The sequence below is a fragment of the Stenella coeruleoalba genome (assembly GCF_951394435.1).
Source record: "Stenella coeruleoalba genome assembly, contig: scaffold_96, whole genome shotgun sequence".
NCBI classification, from domain to species: domain Eukaryota; kingdom Metazoa; phylum Chordata; class Mammalia; order Artiodactyla; family Delphinidae; genus Stenella; species Stenella coeruleoalba.
In genome coordinates this window covers 620,052-636,468 of record NW_027646469.1, presented here as the reverse complement: position 1 = coordinate 636,468, position 16,417 = coordinate 620,052, and positions in this window count along the sequence as shown.

Genomic DNA, 16,417 nt, shown 5'->3' with positions numbered 1-16,417 from the left:
TTCCTATGCTTTCAATGCAATTCCAGTCTACCTCCTGAAATCGGTTTCCTGCAATTCTGACCCGCTTTCAAGTCCTCTTGGCAGCCTTACTTCAGTCTATTTTTGGACGATAGCTGTCATTTATAACTCTGCAGGTTTTATAACTCTGCTGTCATTTATAACTCGCTTTCTTTTGAGCTGGCCGCAACACCGCATGATGGCTTCAGGCCCTAATCTGGTTCCGGCACGGCACGCTGAGCCTTTGGTTATTTCCTCTTCCTGGTGGGAAATGAGAGTTAAATTTGCCCGTCCAGACACCTCCAGCTAGTCTCTCATTGGTTCTCGCTATTCCTGTTCATGTTCCGCAGAAATTGCAAACTGGGCCAAACAGGAGGTTAAAGGCGCTGACTCTCCAAGTGGGGAGAGTGTTAGTAAAGCGTCTGGAATGTTGCACCCGAGTACCAGGGGAGGAAAACTGAGACATATTTGAACACGTCTCCCGTTCACATGCTTAAGCAAGCATAAGTTGGTTTTCTCAATTTGAGATCCTGTTCTGTTTTGGAATTCAGTTCCTGTGTAGCCAAGTTTACATTCCGTTTATTAGTGATATCTTATGATGTTTCTTTTTCTGTGTGACTTATTTCAGTTAGAATCATCATACCTGAATCCACTCATTATGCTGCTATGGGCCTGATGACATAGATTTCATTGCTGAGTGATACTGCATTGTACGTAAGTACCACAAGTTCTTTATCCATTTTTCACTTTCTGTGATATTGAAGTTGTACGGTAAATGAGGTTCTTGTAAACAGAGGCGTCCCAAACTTTGGGTTGGCTGTGTCTTTTTGATTTTAATTTCCCTAAGCTATAGGACCATAAGTGGAAGTGCCCTAGGCTCTGTTGCTTTGTTTTTTAGATGTTTCAGGAAACACCATACACTTCTCCCGAGTGTCTGTTGGCAATTTACATCCCGCCCATCAGCATAACAAGGCTCCCAGTTCTCCAGGGCCTGTCCTGCCTTTCTGGATTTTACACTTTTTTCAGATGGCCCTTTTGACCTGGGGGAAGTGAGACTTCATTGTAGTGCAGATTTCCTTTGCAAGCTTGCTTGGTTGGCCAAAAAGGGCGTATGCGTTTTTTCCTGAATATATTTCCTGGCCAAGTGCATCATTGTGGACGTTCTGCCTCTTTTCCTATGCTTTCAATGCAATTCCAGTCTACCTCCTGAAATCGGTTTCCTGCAATTCTGCCCTGCTTTCAAGTCCTCTTGGCAGCCTTACTTCAGTCTATTTTTGGACGATAGCTGTCATTTATAACTCTGCAGGTTTGTGAATTACAGTGCCCCTGAGCTCCTTTCTTCAACTCGCTTTCTTTTGAGCTGGCCGCAACACCGCATGATGGCTTCAGGCCCTAATCTGGTTCCGGCACGGCACGGGGAGCCTTTGGTTATTTCCTCTTCCTGGTGGGAAATGAGAGTTAAATTTGCCCGTCCAGACACCTCCAGCTAGTCTCTCATTGGTTCTCGCTATTCCTGTTCATGTTCCGCAGAAATTGCAAACTGGGCCAAACAGGAGGTTAAAGGCGCTGACTCTCCAAGTGGGGAGAGTGTTAGTAAAGCGTCTGGAATGTTGCACCCGAGTACCAGGGGAGGAAAACTGAGACATATTTGAACACGTCTCCCGTTCACATGGTTGATCGTACTCTGGGTTCCACATGCATGTTTTTGCTGAAGGAAGAATACCTTAAACCTGGAGAGTTGAGACCCGTGTAATGGGTACCATGCAATATGACTTCAAAGGGTCTTCATTTGCTCACCGAACCTCTCCAATCCTATCACTGCTGCGTTTATGCCCCTGTACACACACTTGATTCTCTTTTGGAGACATAGCAATCCATAGGTTTTAAGATACTTACTAGTCAGGTACATTCTTAGGCGTTTAATATGGGGTGTTGAGTCCATTTCGTTGAGCAAGGAGTAGCTCTTGTCTATTCCATATTTGGCTTAAGGAACTTTATCTGTGCTCATTTCAATCTCTGGTTTTATGCAGCACCCCAACTCACCTTTCCGCTTTAGCAAGCATAAGTTGGTTTTCTAAATTTGAGACCCTGTTCTGTTCTGTAGTTCAGTTCCTGTGTAGCCAAGTTTACATTCCGTGTATTAGTGATATCTTATGATGTTTCTTTTTCTGTGTGACTTATTTCAGTTACAATCAGCATACCTGAATCCACTCATTATGCTGCTATGGGCCTGATGACATAGATTTCATTGCTGAGTGATACTGCATTGTACGTAAGTACCACAAGTTCTTTATCCATTTTTCACTTTCTGTGATATTGAATTTGTACGGTAAATGAGGTTCTTGTAAACAGAAGTGTCCCAAACTTTGGGGTGGCTGTGTCTTTTTTATTTTAATTTCCCTAAGCTATAGGACCATAAGTGGAAGTGCCCTAGGCTCTGTTGCTTTGTTTTTTAGATGTTTCAGGAAACACCATACACTTCTCCCCAGTGGTTGTTGGCAATTTACATCCCGCCCATCAGCATAACAAGGCTCCCAGTTCTCCAGGGCCTGTCCTGCCTTTCTGGATTTTACACTTTTTTCAGATGGCCCTTTTGACCAGGGGGAAGTGAGACTTCATTGTAGTGCAGATTTCCTTTGCAAGCTTGCTTGGTTGGCCAAAAAGGGCGTATGCGTTTTTTCCTGAATATATTCAGGAAAAAACGCATACGCCCTTTTTGGCCAAGTGCATCATTGTGGACGTTCTGCCTCTTTTCCTATGCTTTCAATGCAATTCCAGTCTACCTCCTGAAATCGGTTTCCTGCAATTCTGCCCCGCTTTCAAGTCCTCTTGGCAGCCTTACTTCAATATATTTTTGGACGATAGCTGTCATTTATAACTCTTCAGGTTTGTGAATTACAGTGCCCCTGAGCTCCTTTCTTCAACTCGCTTTCTTTTGAGCTGGCCGCAACACTGCAGGATAGCTTCAGGCCCTAATCTGGTGCCGGCACGGCATGCTGAGGCTTTGGTTATTTCCTCTTCCTGGTGGGAAATGAGAGTTAAATTTGCCCGTCCAGACACCTCCAGCTAGTCTCTCATTGGTTCTCCCTATTCCTGTTCATCTTCCGCAGAAATTGCAAACTGGGCCAAACAGGAGGTTAAAGGCGCTGACTCTCCAAGTGGGGAGAGTGTTAGTAAAGCGTCTGGAATGTTGCACCCGAGTACCAGGGGAGGAATACTGAGACATATTTGAACACGTCTCCCGTTCACACAGTTGATCATACTCTGGGTTCCACATGTATGTTTTAGCTGAAGGAAGAATACCTTAAACCTGGAGAGTTGAGACACGTGGAATGGGTACCATGCAATATGACTTCAAAGGGTCTTCATTTGCTCACCGAGCCTCTCCAATCCTATCACTGCTGCATTTATGCCCCTGTACACACGCTTGATTCTCTTTGGAGACATAGCAATCCATAGGTTTTAAGATACTTACAAGTCAGGTACATTCTTAGGCGTTTAATATGCGGTGTTGAGTCCATTTCGTTGAGCAAGGAGTAGCACTTGTCTATTCCATATTTGGCTTAAGGAACTTTATCTGTGCTCATTTCAATCTCTGGTTTTATGCAGCACCCCAACTCACCTTTCCCCTTAAGCAAGCATAAGTTGGTTTTCTCAATTTGAGACCCTGTTCTGTTCTGTAATTCAGTTCCTGTGTAGCCAAGTTTACATTCCGTGTATTACTGATATCTTATGATGTTTCTTTTTCTGTGTGACTTATTTCAGTTAGAATCATCATACCTGAATCCACTCATTGTGCTGCTAAGGGCCTGATGACATAGATTTCATTGCTGAGTGATATTGCTTTGTAAGTAAATACCACATGTTCTTTATCCATTTTTCACTTTCTGCGATGTTGAACTTGTACTGTAAACGAGGTTCTTGTAAACGGAGGCGTCCCAAACTTTGAGGTGTCTGTGTCTTTTTGATTTTAATTTCCCTAAGCTATAGGACCATAAGTGGAAGTGCCCTAGGCTCTGTTGCTTTGTTTTTTAGATGTTTCAGGAAACACCATACACTTCTCCCGAGTGTCTGTTGGCAATTTACATCCCACCCATCAGCATAACAAGGCTCCCAGTTCTCCATGGCCTGTCCTGCCTTTCTGGATTTTACACTTTTTTCAGATGGTCCTTTTGACCGGGGGGAAGTGAGACTTCATTGTAGTGCAGATTTCCTTTGCAAGCTTCCTTGGTTGGCCAAAAAGGGCGTATGCGTTTTTTCCTGAATATATTCAGGAAAAAACGCATACGCCCTTTTTGGCCAAGTGCATCATTGTGGACGTTCTGCCTCTTTTCCTATGCTTTCAATGCAATTCCAGTCTACCTCCTGAAATCGGTTTCCTGCAATTCTGCCCTGCTTTCAAGTCCTCTTGGCAGCCTTACTTCAGTCTATTTTTGGACGATAGCTGTCATTTATAACTCTGCAGGTTTGTGAATTACAGTGTCCCTGAGCTCCTTTCTTCAACTCGCTTTTTTTGAGCTGGCCGCAACACCGCATGATGGCTTCAGGCCCTAATCTGGTTCCGGCACGGCACGCTGAGCCTTTGGTTATTTCCTCTTCCTGGTGGGAAATGAGAGTTAAATTTGCCCGTCCAGACACCTCCAGCTAGTCTCTCATTGGTTCTCGCTATTCCTGTTCATGTTCCGCAGAAATTGCAAACTGGGCCAAACAGGAGGTTAAAGGCGCTGACTCTCCAAGTGGGGAGAGTGTTAGTAAAGCGTCTGGAATGTTGCACCCGAGTACCAGGGGAGGAAAACTGAGACATATTTGAACACGTCTCCCGTTCACATGGTTGATCATACTCTGGGTTCCACATGCATGTTTTTGCTGAAGGAAGAATACCTTAAACCTGGATTCTTGAGACCCGTGTAATGGGTACCATGCAATATGACTTCAAAGGGTCTTCATTTGCTCACCGAACCTCTCCAATCCTATCACTGCTGCGTTTATGCCCCTGTACACACATTTGATTCTCTTTTGGAGACATAGCAATCCATAGGTTTTAAGATACTTACTAGTCAGGTACATTCTTAGGCATTTAATATGGGGTGTTGAGTCCATTTCGTTGAGCAAGGAGTAGCTCTCGTCTATTCCATATTTGGCTTAAGGAACTTTATCTGTGCTCATTTCAATCTCTGGTTTTATGCAGCACCCCAACTCACCTTTACCCTTAAGCAAGCAGAAGTTGGTTTTCTAAATTTGAGAACCTGTTCTGTTTTGGAATTCAGTTCCTGTGTAGCCAAGTTTACATTCCGTGTATTACTGATATCTTATGATGTTTCTTTTTCTGTGTGACTTATTTCAGTTAGAATCATTGTACCTGAATCCACTCATTATGCTGCTATGGGCCTGATGACATAGATTTCATTGCTGAGTGATACTGCATTGTACGTAAGTACCACAAGTTCTTTATCCATTTTTCACTTTCTGTGATATTGAACTTGTACGGTAAACGAGGTTCTTGTAAACAGAGGCGCCCCAAACTTTGGAGTGGCTGTGTCTTTTTGATTTTAATTTCCCTAAGCTATAGGACCCTAAGTGGAAGTGCCCTAGGCTCTGTTGCTTTGTTTTTTAGATGTTTCAGGAAACACCATACACTTCTCCCGAGTGTCTGTTGGCAATTTACATCCCGCCCATCAGCATAACAAGGCTCCCAGTTCTCCATGGCCTGTCCTGCCTTTCTGGATTTTACACTTTTTTCAGATGGCCCTTTTGACCGGGTGGAAGTGAGACTTCATTGTAGTGCAGATTTCCTTTGCAAGCTTGCTTGGTTGGCCAAAAAGGGCGTATGCGTTTTTTCCTGAATATATTCAGGAAAAAACGCATACGCCCTTTTTGGCCAAGTGCATCACTGTGGACGTTCTGCCTCTTTTCCTATGCTTTCAATGCAATTCCAGTCTACCTCCTGAAATCCGTTTCCTGCAATTCTGCCCCGCTTTCAAGTCCTCTTGGCAGCCTTACTTCAATATATTTTTGGACGATAGCTGTCATTTATAACTCTGCAGGTTTGTGAATTACAGTGCCCCTGAGCTCCTTTCTTCAACTCGCCTTCTTGTGACCTGGCCGCAACACCGCAGGATGGCTTCAGACCCTAATCTGGTTCCGGCACGGCACGCTGAGCCTTTGATTATTTCCTTTTCCTGGTGTGAAATGAGAGTTAAATTTGCCCGTCCAGACACCTCCAGCTAGTCTCTCATTGGTTCTCGCTATTCCTGTTCATCTTCCGCAGAAATTGCAAACTGGCCCAAACAGGAGGTTAAAGGCGCTGACTCTCCAAGTGGGGAGAGTGTTAGTAAAGCGTCTGGAATGTTGCACCCGAGTACCAGGTGAGGAAAACTGAGACATATTTGAACACGTCTCCCGTTCACACAGTTGATCATACTCTGGGTTCCACATGCATGTTTTAGCTGAAGGAAGAATATATTAAACCTGGAGAGTTGAGACCCGTGTAATGGGTACCATGCAATATGACTTCAAAGGGTCTTCATTTGCTCACCGAACCTCTGCAATCCTATCACTGCTGCGTTTATGCCCCTGTACACATGATTGATTCTCTTTCGGAGACATAGCAATCCATAGGTTTTAAGATACTTACTAGTCAGTTACATTCTTAGGCGTTTAATATGGGGTGTTGAGTCCATTTCGCTGAGCAAGGAGTAGCTCTTGTCTATTCCATATTTGGCTTAAGGAACTTTATCTGTGCTCATTTCAATCTCTGGTTTTATGCAGCACCCCAACTCACCTTTCCCCTTAAGCAAGCATAAGTTGGTTTTCTAAATTTGAGACCCTGTTCTGTTTTGGAATTCAGTTCCTGTGTAGCCAAGTTTACATTCCGTGTATTAGTGATATCTTATGATGTTTCTTTTTCTGTGTGACTTATTTCAGTTAGAATCATCATACCTGAATCCACTCATTGTGCTGCTAAGGGCCTGATGACATAGATTTCATTGCTGAGTGATATTGCATTGTACGTAAGTACCACAACTTCTTTATCCATTTTTCACTTTCTGCGATATTGAACTTGTACCGTATATGAGGTTCTTGTAAACAGAGCCATCCCAAACTTTGGGGTGGCTGTGTGTTTTTGATTTTAATTTCCCTAAACTCTAGGACCATAAGTGGAAGTGCCCTAGGCTCTGTTGCTTTGTTTTTTAGATGTTTCAGGAAACACCATACACTTCTCCAGAGTGGCTGTTGGCAATTTACATCCCGCCCATCAGCATTAGAAGGCTCCCAGTTCTCCATGGCCTGTCGTGCCTTTCTGGATTTTACACTTTTTTCAGATGGCCCTTTTGACCAGGGGAAAGTCAGACTTCATTGTAGTGCAGATTTCCTTTGCAAGCTTGCTTGGTTGGCCAAAAAGTGTGTATGCGTTTTTTCCTGACTGTATTCAGGAAAAAACACATACACCCTTTTTGGCCAAGTGTATCATTGTCGAGGTTCTGACTCTCTTCATATGTTTTCAATGCAATTCCAGTGTATCTCCTGAAATCGGTTTCCTGCAATTCTGCCTTGCTTTCAGTGCTTCTTCATAGCCTTACCTCAATATATTTTTTGAAAATAGTTGGCCTTTATAACTCTGCATGTTTTTGAATTGCAGTGGCCCTTAGCTCCATTTTTCAGCTCTTATTTTTGTGATCTTGCCCCATAACCACAGGATTCCTTGAAGCTGTATTCTTCTTCTGGGGCACCTTGCTGTGCCTTTGGTTAATTCTTCTTACTGTTGTGAAATTAGAGTGACATGTGCCCATTGAAACCGCTACAGCTAGTTTCTCACTGGTTCCCCCTATTCCCATTCATCCTCCGCACTAACTGCAGATTGTGCGATACCAGAACTTAAAGGCATTGACTCTCCATGTGGGGATGTTGTTAGTAAAGCGGCTGGAATGTCGATCCGGAGCCCCAGGAGAGGAAAAATGAGGTGTGTTTTAGAAGCCTTTCCCGATCATATGGTATACCAGTCGCTGGGTTTCCCAAGCATGGTTTAGCTGTAGGAAGATTCCCTTCAACCTGGAGTGTTGGGACCCTTGGCATGAGTAGCATGAAGTATTGCATTAAACTTTCGGCAGTTGCTCACCAAAGCTCACCAATCCTGTCAGCCCCAAGTGTCCAGCCTTATGTCTTATCCAGCTGTGGGTTTATATGTGGTCAATCCAGGTTGCATCACAGCCCCTGAGCGAATTTTGTAAGAATTTTTCTCTCTTTCATTGTTTCAGCGTTTTGTTTTTAAAATTTATTTCTATAATGGGGTTTAGCTCATTTTCACTGCTGTGTTTGTGCCGCTCTGCACACACTTGATTCCCTTATGGAGATATATCAATACATGGGTTTTAAGATTCTTATTACTCAGATATATTTCTCTGCGGTGTATAGGGTGTGTTGAGGCCAGTTCATTGAGCAAGGTGTAGATCTTGTCTAATACCTATTTGGTTTATTGAACGGTATCTGTGCTAATTTCAAACTCTGGTTTTATGCATCACCCCACCTCTCCTTTCCCCTTAAGCTGACATAAGTGTGTTTTCTAAATGTGAGACACTGTTCTGTTCTGTAATTCATTTCTTGTGCAGCCATATTTACCCTCCCTCTATAAGTGATATCTTATGATATGTTTCTTTTTCTGTTTGACTTATTTCAAGTAGTATTATCGGACCTAAATCCACTCTTTATCCTTCTACTAGCCTTATTACATTGATTTCATGGTGAAGAGATATTCCATTGTACATAAGTACCACATCTTCTTTATCCATTGTTCTCTTTCCTGGGATATTTAAGGTGTACTGAAGTTGAGGTTCTTGTAAACAGAGTAGCCCTAAACTGTGGTGTGCTTGTGTCTCGTTGATTTTTAGACTTCCCTAGATACACTCCCATGATTGGAAGTGTCCTATGCTCTGTAGCTCTGTTTTTTAGATGATTTAGGAACCACCATACACTTCTCCAGAGTGGCTCTCGGCAGTTCACACACTGCCCATCAGCGTATAAAGGCTCCCTGTTCTCCATGGCCTGTCCTGCATTTCTGGTTTTTACAATTTTTTAGGATGGCCCTTTTGACCGGTGGGAAATGAGACTTCTTTGTTGTGCACATTTGCATTGCTTGCTTGCTTCGTTGCCCATAAAGTGCTATGCGTTTTTTCCTGGATATAATCAGGAAAAAACGCATACGCCCTTTTGGGCCAACTGCATCATTGTCGAAATTCTGCCGCTTTTCATGTGCGTTAAAGACGAGTCCAATCTATCTCTTGAAATCTGTTTCTTGCAATTCTGTCTTGCATTCAGATCCTCTTCTTTGCCTTACCTCAACATATTTTTGGACGTTAGTTTTCATTTATAACTCTGCAGGTTTGTGAATTGCAGTGACCCTGAGCTCCATTTTTTAAGTTGTTCTTTTGTGAGCTGGCCTCAAACCCGCAGGATTGCTTCAGGCCCTATTTTGGCTCCGGCGAGGCAGGCTGAGTCTTTCTTTAATTCTTATTCTTAATGGGAAATTAGAGTGATATGTGCCCGTCCAAACCTCTACAACTATTCTCTCATTGGTTCCCCCTCTTCCCGTTCATCCTCCTCACAATTTGCAAAATGTGTGAAACAGAAGTTTAAATGTGCTGATTCTCCAAGTGGGGAGATTCTTAGTAGTGTGGCTGGAATGTTGAACAGGAGCACCAGGAGAGGATAAATGAGGTGCATTTTAGACACATCTCCCGATCACGTGGTGTACAGTCCTCTGGGTTTTCCATGCATGTTTTAGCTATAGGAAGATCCCTTGAACCTGCAGATTTGGGACCCATTGAATGGGTACCAGGTAGTATTACTTTAAAGGGTGTGCATTTCCTCACCCAACCTCACATTTCTCTTAGTGCAAACAGTTTCCAGCCTTATGTCTCATCCTGCTGTGGGTCTAGATGTGTTCAATCCATGTTGCATCACCGTCCCTGAGGAAAAGTTGTAAGAGGTTTTCTCTGTCTCTCTGTCGTTTATTTTTTTCAATTTATTACTATATTGGTTACAGCTGATTTTCAAAGCTCTGTTTCTTGCTGCTGTACATCCACTTGATTCACGTACAGAGAGACATCAATAAATTCTTTTTCAGATTCTTACCAGTCGTATATATTCTTTTCCGGTGACTTGAGTGTGCTGAGTGCAGTTCTTTTAGCTACCGTGTAGGCCTTGTTGATTATCAGTTTGGTATTTGGAATGGTATCTTCGCTAATTTCAACCTCCTGGATGATGCCTCACCCCTCCCCACCTTTCCCGTTTAGCAGCCTTATGTGTGTTTTCTACATATTTGACTATGTTTTTGTTTTGTAATTTATTTCATGTGTAGCCATTTTGGATTCCACCTTTAAGTGATATCTTATGATATGTGTCTTTTTCTTTTTGAATTCTGTCACTTAGAATGATCATACGTAACTCCTCCGGAGTTGTTACAACTGGCCATATTTCATTGATTTCCAGGCTGAATAGTATTCCACTCTACCTAAGTACCACATCTCTATCCATTTTTTCCCTCCAGAGACATTTAAGTTATATCCTAGTCGAGGATCTTTTAAACAGAGAGGGGGTAAACATTGGGGTGCCTGTGTCCTCTCGATTTTTGTTTTTCCCAAGATATACGCCCATGAGTGCAAGTGCCCTATGCTCTGTAGCTCATTTTTTAGATGCTTTAGTAAACACAATGCACTTCTCCAGAATGGCCGTTGGCAATATACATTTCCACTATAAGTCTCACAGGGCTCCCTCTTCTCGTTGCCCTGTCCTGCATTTCTGTTGTTTACGCTGTATGAGGATGGCTCTTCTGACTGATGCGAAGTGATATCTTTTGTAGTATTGACTTCCAGTGCCCACCTGTTTGGTTGGCTAAAAAAGTGTATGCCCTTTTCTTGAATATATACAGAAAAAAACGTATACACCCTTTTTGGCCAACTGCAATGTTGGCAATGTTCAGCTCCTTTTCTTGTGCTTAATGGCGAGTCCTTTCTACCTCCTCAAATCCCTTTCCTGCCATTCTCCCTTGCTTACAAGTCCTTTTCTCTGACTTTCCTCAAGACATTTTTCAGTGATGGATATTTTCAACTCTGCAGTTTTGTGAATTTTACTGCCCCTGAGTTCCATTGTTCAACTTGTGTTTATGGGAACTGGCCACAAAGCAGCGGGATTTCCTCAAGCCCTATATTGTTTCCATGGGCAACCCTAGCCTTTGGTCAATTCGTCTTCCTGATTGGAAATTAGAGTGACATGTGCCTGTCTGAACACCTAGGACTTGTCTCTCATTGTTCCTCATCCTTCCGCTTCATCCTCTGGACAAATTCCAAACTGTACGCAACAGGATGTTGACAGTGCTGACATCTCCAAGTGGGGAGACTGTTAGTAAAGACGCTGGAGGGGTGAACCCGAGCACCAGGAGATGAGGAGATGAGATGCCTTTTCCAAACTCTTCCCGATCAGACGGTATACCATCCTCTGGGTGTGACAGACATGTTTTAGCAGTAGGAAGAGTCCCATTCATGTAAGGAGAACACCAGGGCTTTTTCAAAATCAGTGTCTCCCCGAAACCCAAACTGGGGAAGTTTTAAGCTACGGCTACACATATGTTCATTAAGGGCCTTGGGAAGTAGGCAGAGTCCAAACTTTAGATGATTGAAGTCTTCAGGGTCAGAAGCACTCACCACCAGCTTCCCTTAGGTTACACTTTAACTGTCATTGATAGATGATGTCAATAAAAATATCTATTCTTTTTCAGATTATTTCCCCTTATAGGTTATTGCAAAATGTTGAGTGTAGTTCCCTGTGCTATACAGTAGTTCCTTGTTGATGATCTATTTTATACATAGCAGTGTGTATGTGTTAATCCCAAACTGTTAATTTATCCCTCCTCCCACCTTTCCCCTTTGGTAATAATAAATTATAAGATTTTATACTTCTCAGAAATGGGGGAGCTGAAAGAGAGGTATCATTTTCAATGGAAAAGCATTTAAAACAAGATTGAAGGTTTAACCAAGATTATTAGATGTACATCCTTGGAAAGAAATCACTTCATTTCTCTAATATTGACCTGACAAATAAGACAAACCTTTTCACTGAACTTGCTTATAATAAAGTGATCGAAATATCAAATGGAAGTGTTAGAAACATCTTATTTTACCCGAGCCTTATACACTGTTCTATGTTAACTACAGTTTGGCTCACACATCTGTTCATTGAGGTTACAATAGTCTCAATTTCTGTTACTGATCCTCCAGAGTGGACCCCAACAAGTGTCCCCCTGCCCAGTGTCATTGGGGCCAACAGATCGAGACTGAGTTTGGTTCACAAGCAAAGGAAACTTTATATTTTGATCAGAGAATGGAGAGGTGAGAGCATGCACTACCCCGTGGGCTGTGGGCTGGGCTGCTGTGTAGAGATCCTGTCAGAGTCAGTGGGAGGGAGGGAGGCGGCGGAGCTCTCGAGGGCCGGGTTGGCTGTAGCTCAGGCTCTATATCGTGGAGTCTGCACTGGGCCCCAGGAGCTGAGGTGTCGACCCAGCCATTCTGCACTAGGAAATCTGGTCTGAAGTGCTGGGTGTGGAACCTCTGCATGTGGGACCCTAGGAGCACGTGAAATTAGACAAAGCACAAAGGATAAAAAAGGTTAGACTTGACTTTATTGCCCAGATTCTATTTTTATCTCCCAGGGATTTTTAATGGGCTTTGCTGGGGACAAACCCCTCCTCTGCCTTTTGTCCCGTTCCTCATTCTTGGAGTGCTGAGGGTGCAGACCCTTCTTCTGTAACTGCTGAGTGCTGAGTTGGGAGCCCTCATACCCTGGGGCGAGGGTCAGAGCTTCTCCCCAGCAGCCTCCCGGTGACATTGATTGTCCCCAGGACCCCTGCCTCCCTGCTCGTCCACCTGAGCACCAGCATTGGAAGTGTTCTAGATTCTAATGACCTTTAAGGGTCCAGGAAAGAGATGTGCAGAGACGCTGTGGGGGCCGGTTTCACCCCGCCCCACATTTGTTCGGCCACCTTAGGCTGACCATTTCTGCCAGCCTAGATGCTCTGACCAGTAGTCTGCGCTTTCTTCAATTAGGCCCCTGAATTAACGTACAAACAGCACCAGGTGTCAGAGCCCTGCCCGCTCAACTCCCAGACAGTCCAGGGTCAGTGGTGATCAAGGACCATGATGGCCACTGAGTCAACAGCCTTTTGAAGTAAACAGGAGTCCAGCCGGTCTTATTGGCCACCATCATCACGGTGTCTGTAGGCTTTTCTATGGTGACAGTGTGATATACGGTTCCCCCGCCAAGATTATTAGCTCCCCTCTGGGTGCAGTAAGTCCTGCAAGCAGTAGTCTACTCTTTTGGGACACACTCTTGTTGTTTTATGAGAGAAACTCCAGGTCAAGTGATGTTCACACGAGTCGTCATGGTGCCCTGTTGCCCCCGGTTATCTCTCTGGATGTTGGAGTTGGAGGGCCTCCTCACTCAAGGTCGGTGTGCCCACGGAGCGAACCCTGCAACTTCAGGGCATGGTTGGTGGTTAGGATCACCACGTGGGGTCCTTTTCCCTTAGGAGGGAGGTGGCCTTTTGGGCTGCTGATTTCCAGGTTTTTAGATACCACCAGTATCTTGGCCAGATGTGGCAGTGGGCCAAGCCCCTTGGTGACCGTAGTTTATCCTACCTGGATGGCATTCTTGCATTGTTCCATTTCAAGTGGTCCCAGTTTTTGCACTAATTCTCCAATGGCGATTCACCTTTCACTGGGAATGTAAAGGTCAAAGGGTTTAGCTAAATTAGGGAGTTCCAGGGCAAGGGTCTGAATTGACTGCTCTTTCCATTCTTGAAAGGCCACTTCTGGATTCTATTCAAAAGGATCATCATCTTTTCCTTTCAGTGTTTCATATAGAGGCCCAGCTAGTAGACTGTAGTTAGGGATCCAGAAGCAGCAAACCCTGGCCTCCCCAGGAACCCCTAAGCTGTCTTCTAGTTGTAGAAAGGGGTAAGGCTGAAAATGGTTTCTTCCCTTTCCTGGGATGGGCTTCTCTGACCTTCTGTGAGAATGAAGCCCAGGCAGGTCACTGCAGTCTGTGATATTTGAGCTTTTTCTTGGACAACTTCTATCCTTTATTGGCTTGGTAGTTCAGAGGCCTCCTTAGTAGGGCTGGCGATCAGAATGTCGTCTGCATATTGAAGGAGGGTTTCATTTCCAGAGGTAGAACTTTTAGGTCTTTAGCTAAGCTTTCCCCAAAGATGGTGTGGGAATTTTTGCACCCTTGGGGCCGAACGGCCCGGAAGTATTGTTTTAGTTGTATGTTGAGTCCTGCCACTCACAAGCCAAAATTTCTTGTGACTCTGGGACTAATGGAATACAAAAGAAGGCATCATTGAAGACTAATACAGAATACCATGTCCTGGTGGTTGGTAGAATGACCAGCAGGGTGTAGGAATTAGGAGCAACTGGAGGTATATCCTCGGTGGCTTCACTGACTGTCCTGACATCCTTTACCAGGTCCCCAGCAGCCCATGGGGCTCTCGTGGTCAGACCAATCCCAGAATATGGAGCTCACCTGGGCAGGTACCCCACCCCCACCCCAACCCACGGGGCTCTCGTGGTCAGGCCCCTCCCAGGATACAGAGCTACCCTTGCAGGTACCGTGGCAGGGCTGGGCACACAGGAACCGTGCACATAGCCCTCATTGCAGAGCACCCCCAGCTCACCTGTCGCTCAGAGCTGACACAGAGCACCTCAGAGCAGGACTTGAACTAACAAACAGCAGCTGTGACAGGTCTGTGACCCTGGGCATCACTCCGTGAGGCCTCCCTCCACCTGGTCTTCCAGAGACTTCCACTGCACCCGGGGCACCAGGCCTCTGTCTCCAACCACCACCCACCCCTCCTCTCCCTGACTCCTGGGTTCCTCTCATTAGGAGAGGGTTTTCTTGAAGTTGTCTCCCACTCATGGGCCAGATAAAATGATTAGAAAACAAGCCAAAGCTGCAGCCCCTTGTCTATCCTGACTCTCAGGAGCCCACACCTGTTTCTTGGACCTGGCCGGTTCAGCAAGTTCCATTTTCTGCAACTGTGAGCCCCTGAGGGGTGATGATTGGCTGACCTGGGCAGCCTTACCGTGCCGGCCAGCCCTCCCCAGGTGTGCCTGGGTTGAGATCAATATAAATACCACTCCAGGCAGCAAGAGCCCCTGCAGCCGTGCCTGACGCCATTTTCTCTGCCCTGTCAGCAGTCTCGGGGCTGGGCTGGTGGGAGGGAGTGAGAGGCCACGGCTTTGTGGATGGCCCAGTGTGAGTGGGGCTCTGCTGAACTTTCTGCAGCAGTTGCCAGGCTGCCACCTGCTAAAGAGGAGGATGTGTCACCCATACCTGCTGCTGGAATTTCTCCCTGGGCAGAGGTGAGGAAGGAAAAAAGCAGTGGGGGCAGGGACAGGACGGGTATCTCAGGCAGGGAAATGGAAATCTTCCAGAAGAGCACCCAGGGCCAGGACCATCCTGGCTGGCCTGCAGGCACCAAGTCGGCCGGCATGCTGTCACTCGTGTGGCTCTATGGCCCTTCCTCTAGGCTTTCAAGTCCTTGTATATATTCAGGTGTTTTACCTGGGATGGGTGGGAATAGTTCAGCAGCAACTGGCCTGGGGCTCAGCTCACGTTTACTCACAGATGCCTCCGCACGGTGCCCCAGCTTTGCAATGAGGACGCTTGTTGCGTGGGGGCTGCTGGCTGAATGGGAGACGATTCCCCACCACTGACCAACTTCAGAATTGTTTACAACTGGAGCAAGTGCCCTGATACGGTTTTCCTCTGTGTAACTGGTGGGTTCTGTGTTTTTTTTCTCTTTTTCGTTTTTGGTTCAAGGTAGATTTTATTCCTCTTTTTTGTATTTACAGATATAAGCATGGAAATAATTTATTCATATGAATACATGTATGTGCAGGGAATAATTGTTTTTTCTGTTTTATTTTTTAAATTTTATTTCTTTTTAATTTTGAATTTTATTTTATATTTTTATACAGCAGGTTCTTATTGGTTATCTATTTTATACATATAAATGTATACATGCCAATCCCAGTCTCTCAACTCCTCCCACCACCACCCCCCCAACAGCTTTCCCCCCTTGTTGTCCATACGTTTGTTGTCTACATCTGTTGCTCTATTTATGCCTTGCAAAATGGTTAATCTGTACAGTTTTTCTAGGTTCCACATATATGCATGAATATACAAGATTTGTTTTTCTCTTTCTGACTTACTTCACTCTGTATGACAGTCTCTAGATCCATCGACGTCTCTACAAATGACCCAATTTCATTCCTTTTCATGGCTTAGTAATATTCCATTTTATATATGTACCACAGCTTTATGCATTCGTCTGTCTGTGGGCATTTAGGTTGCTTCCATTACCTCGATA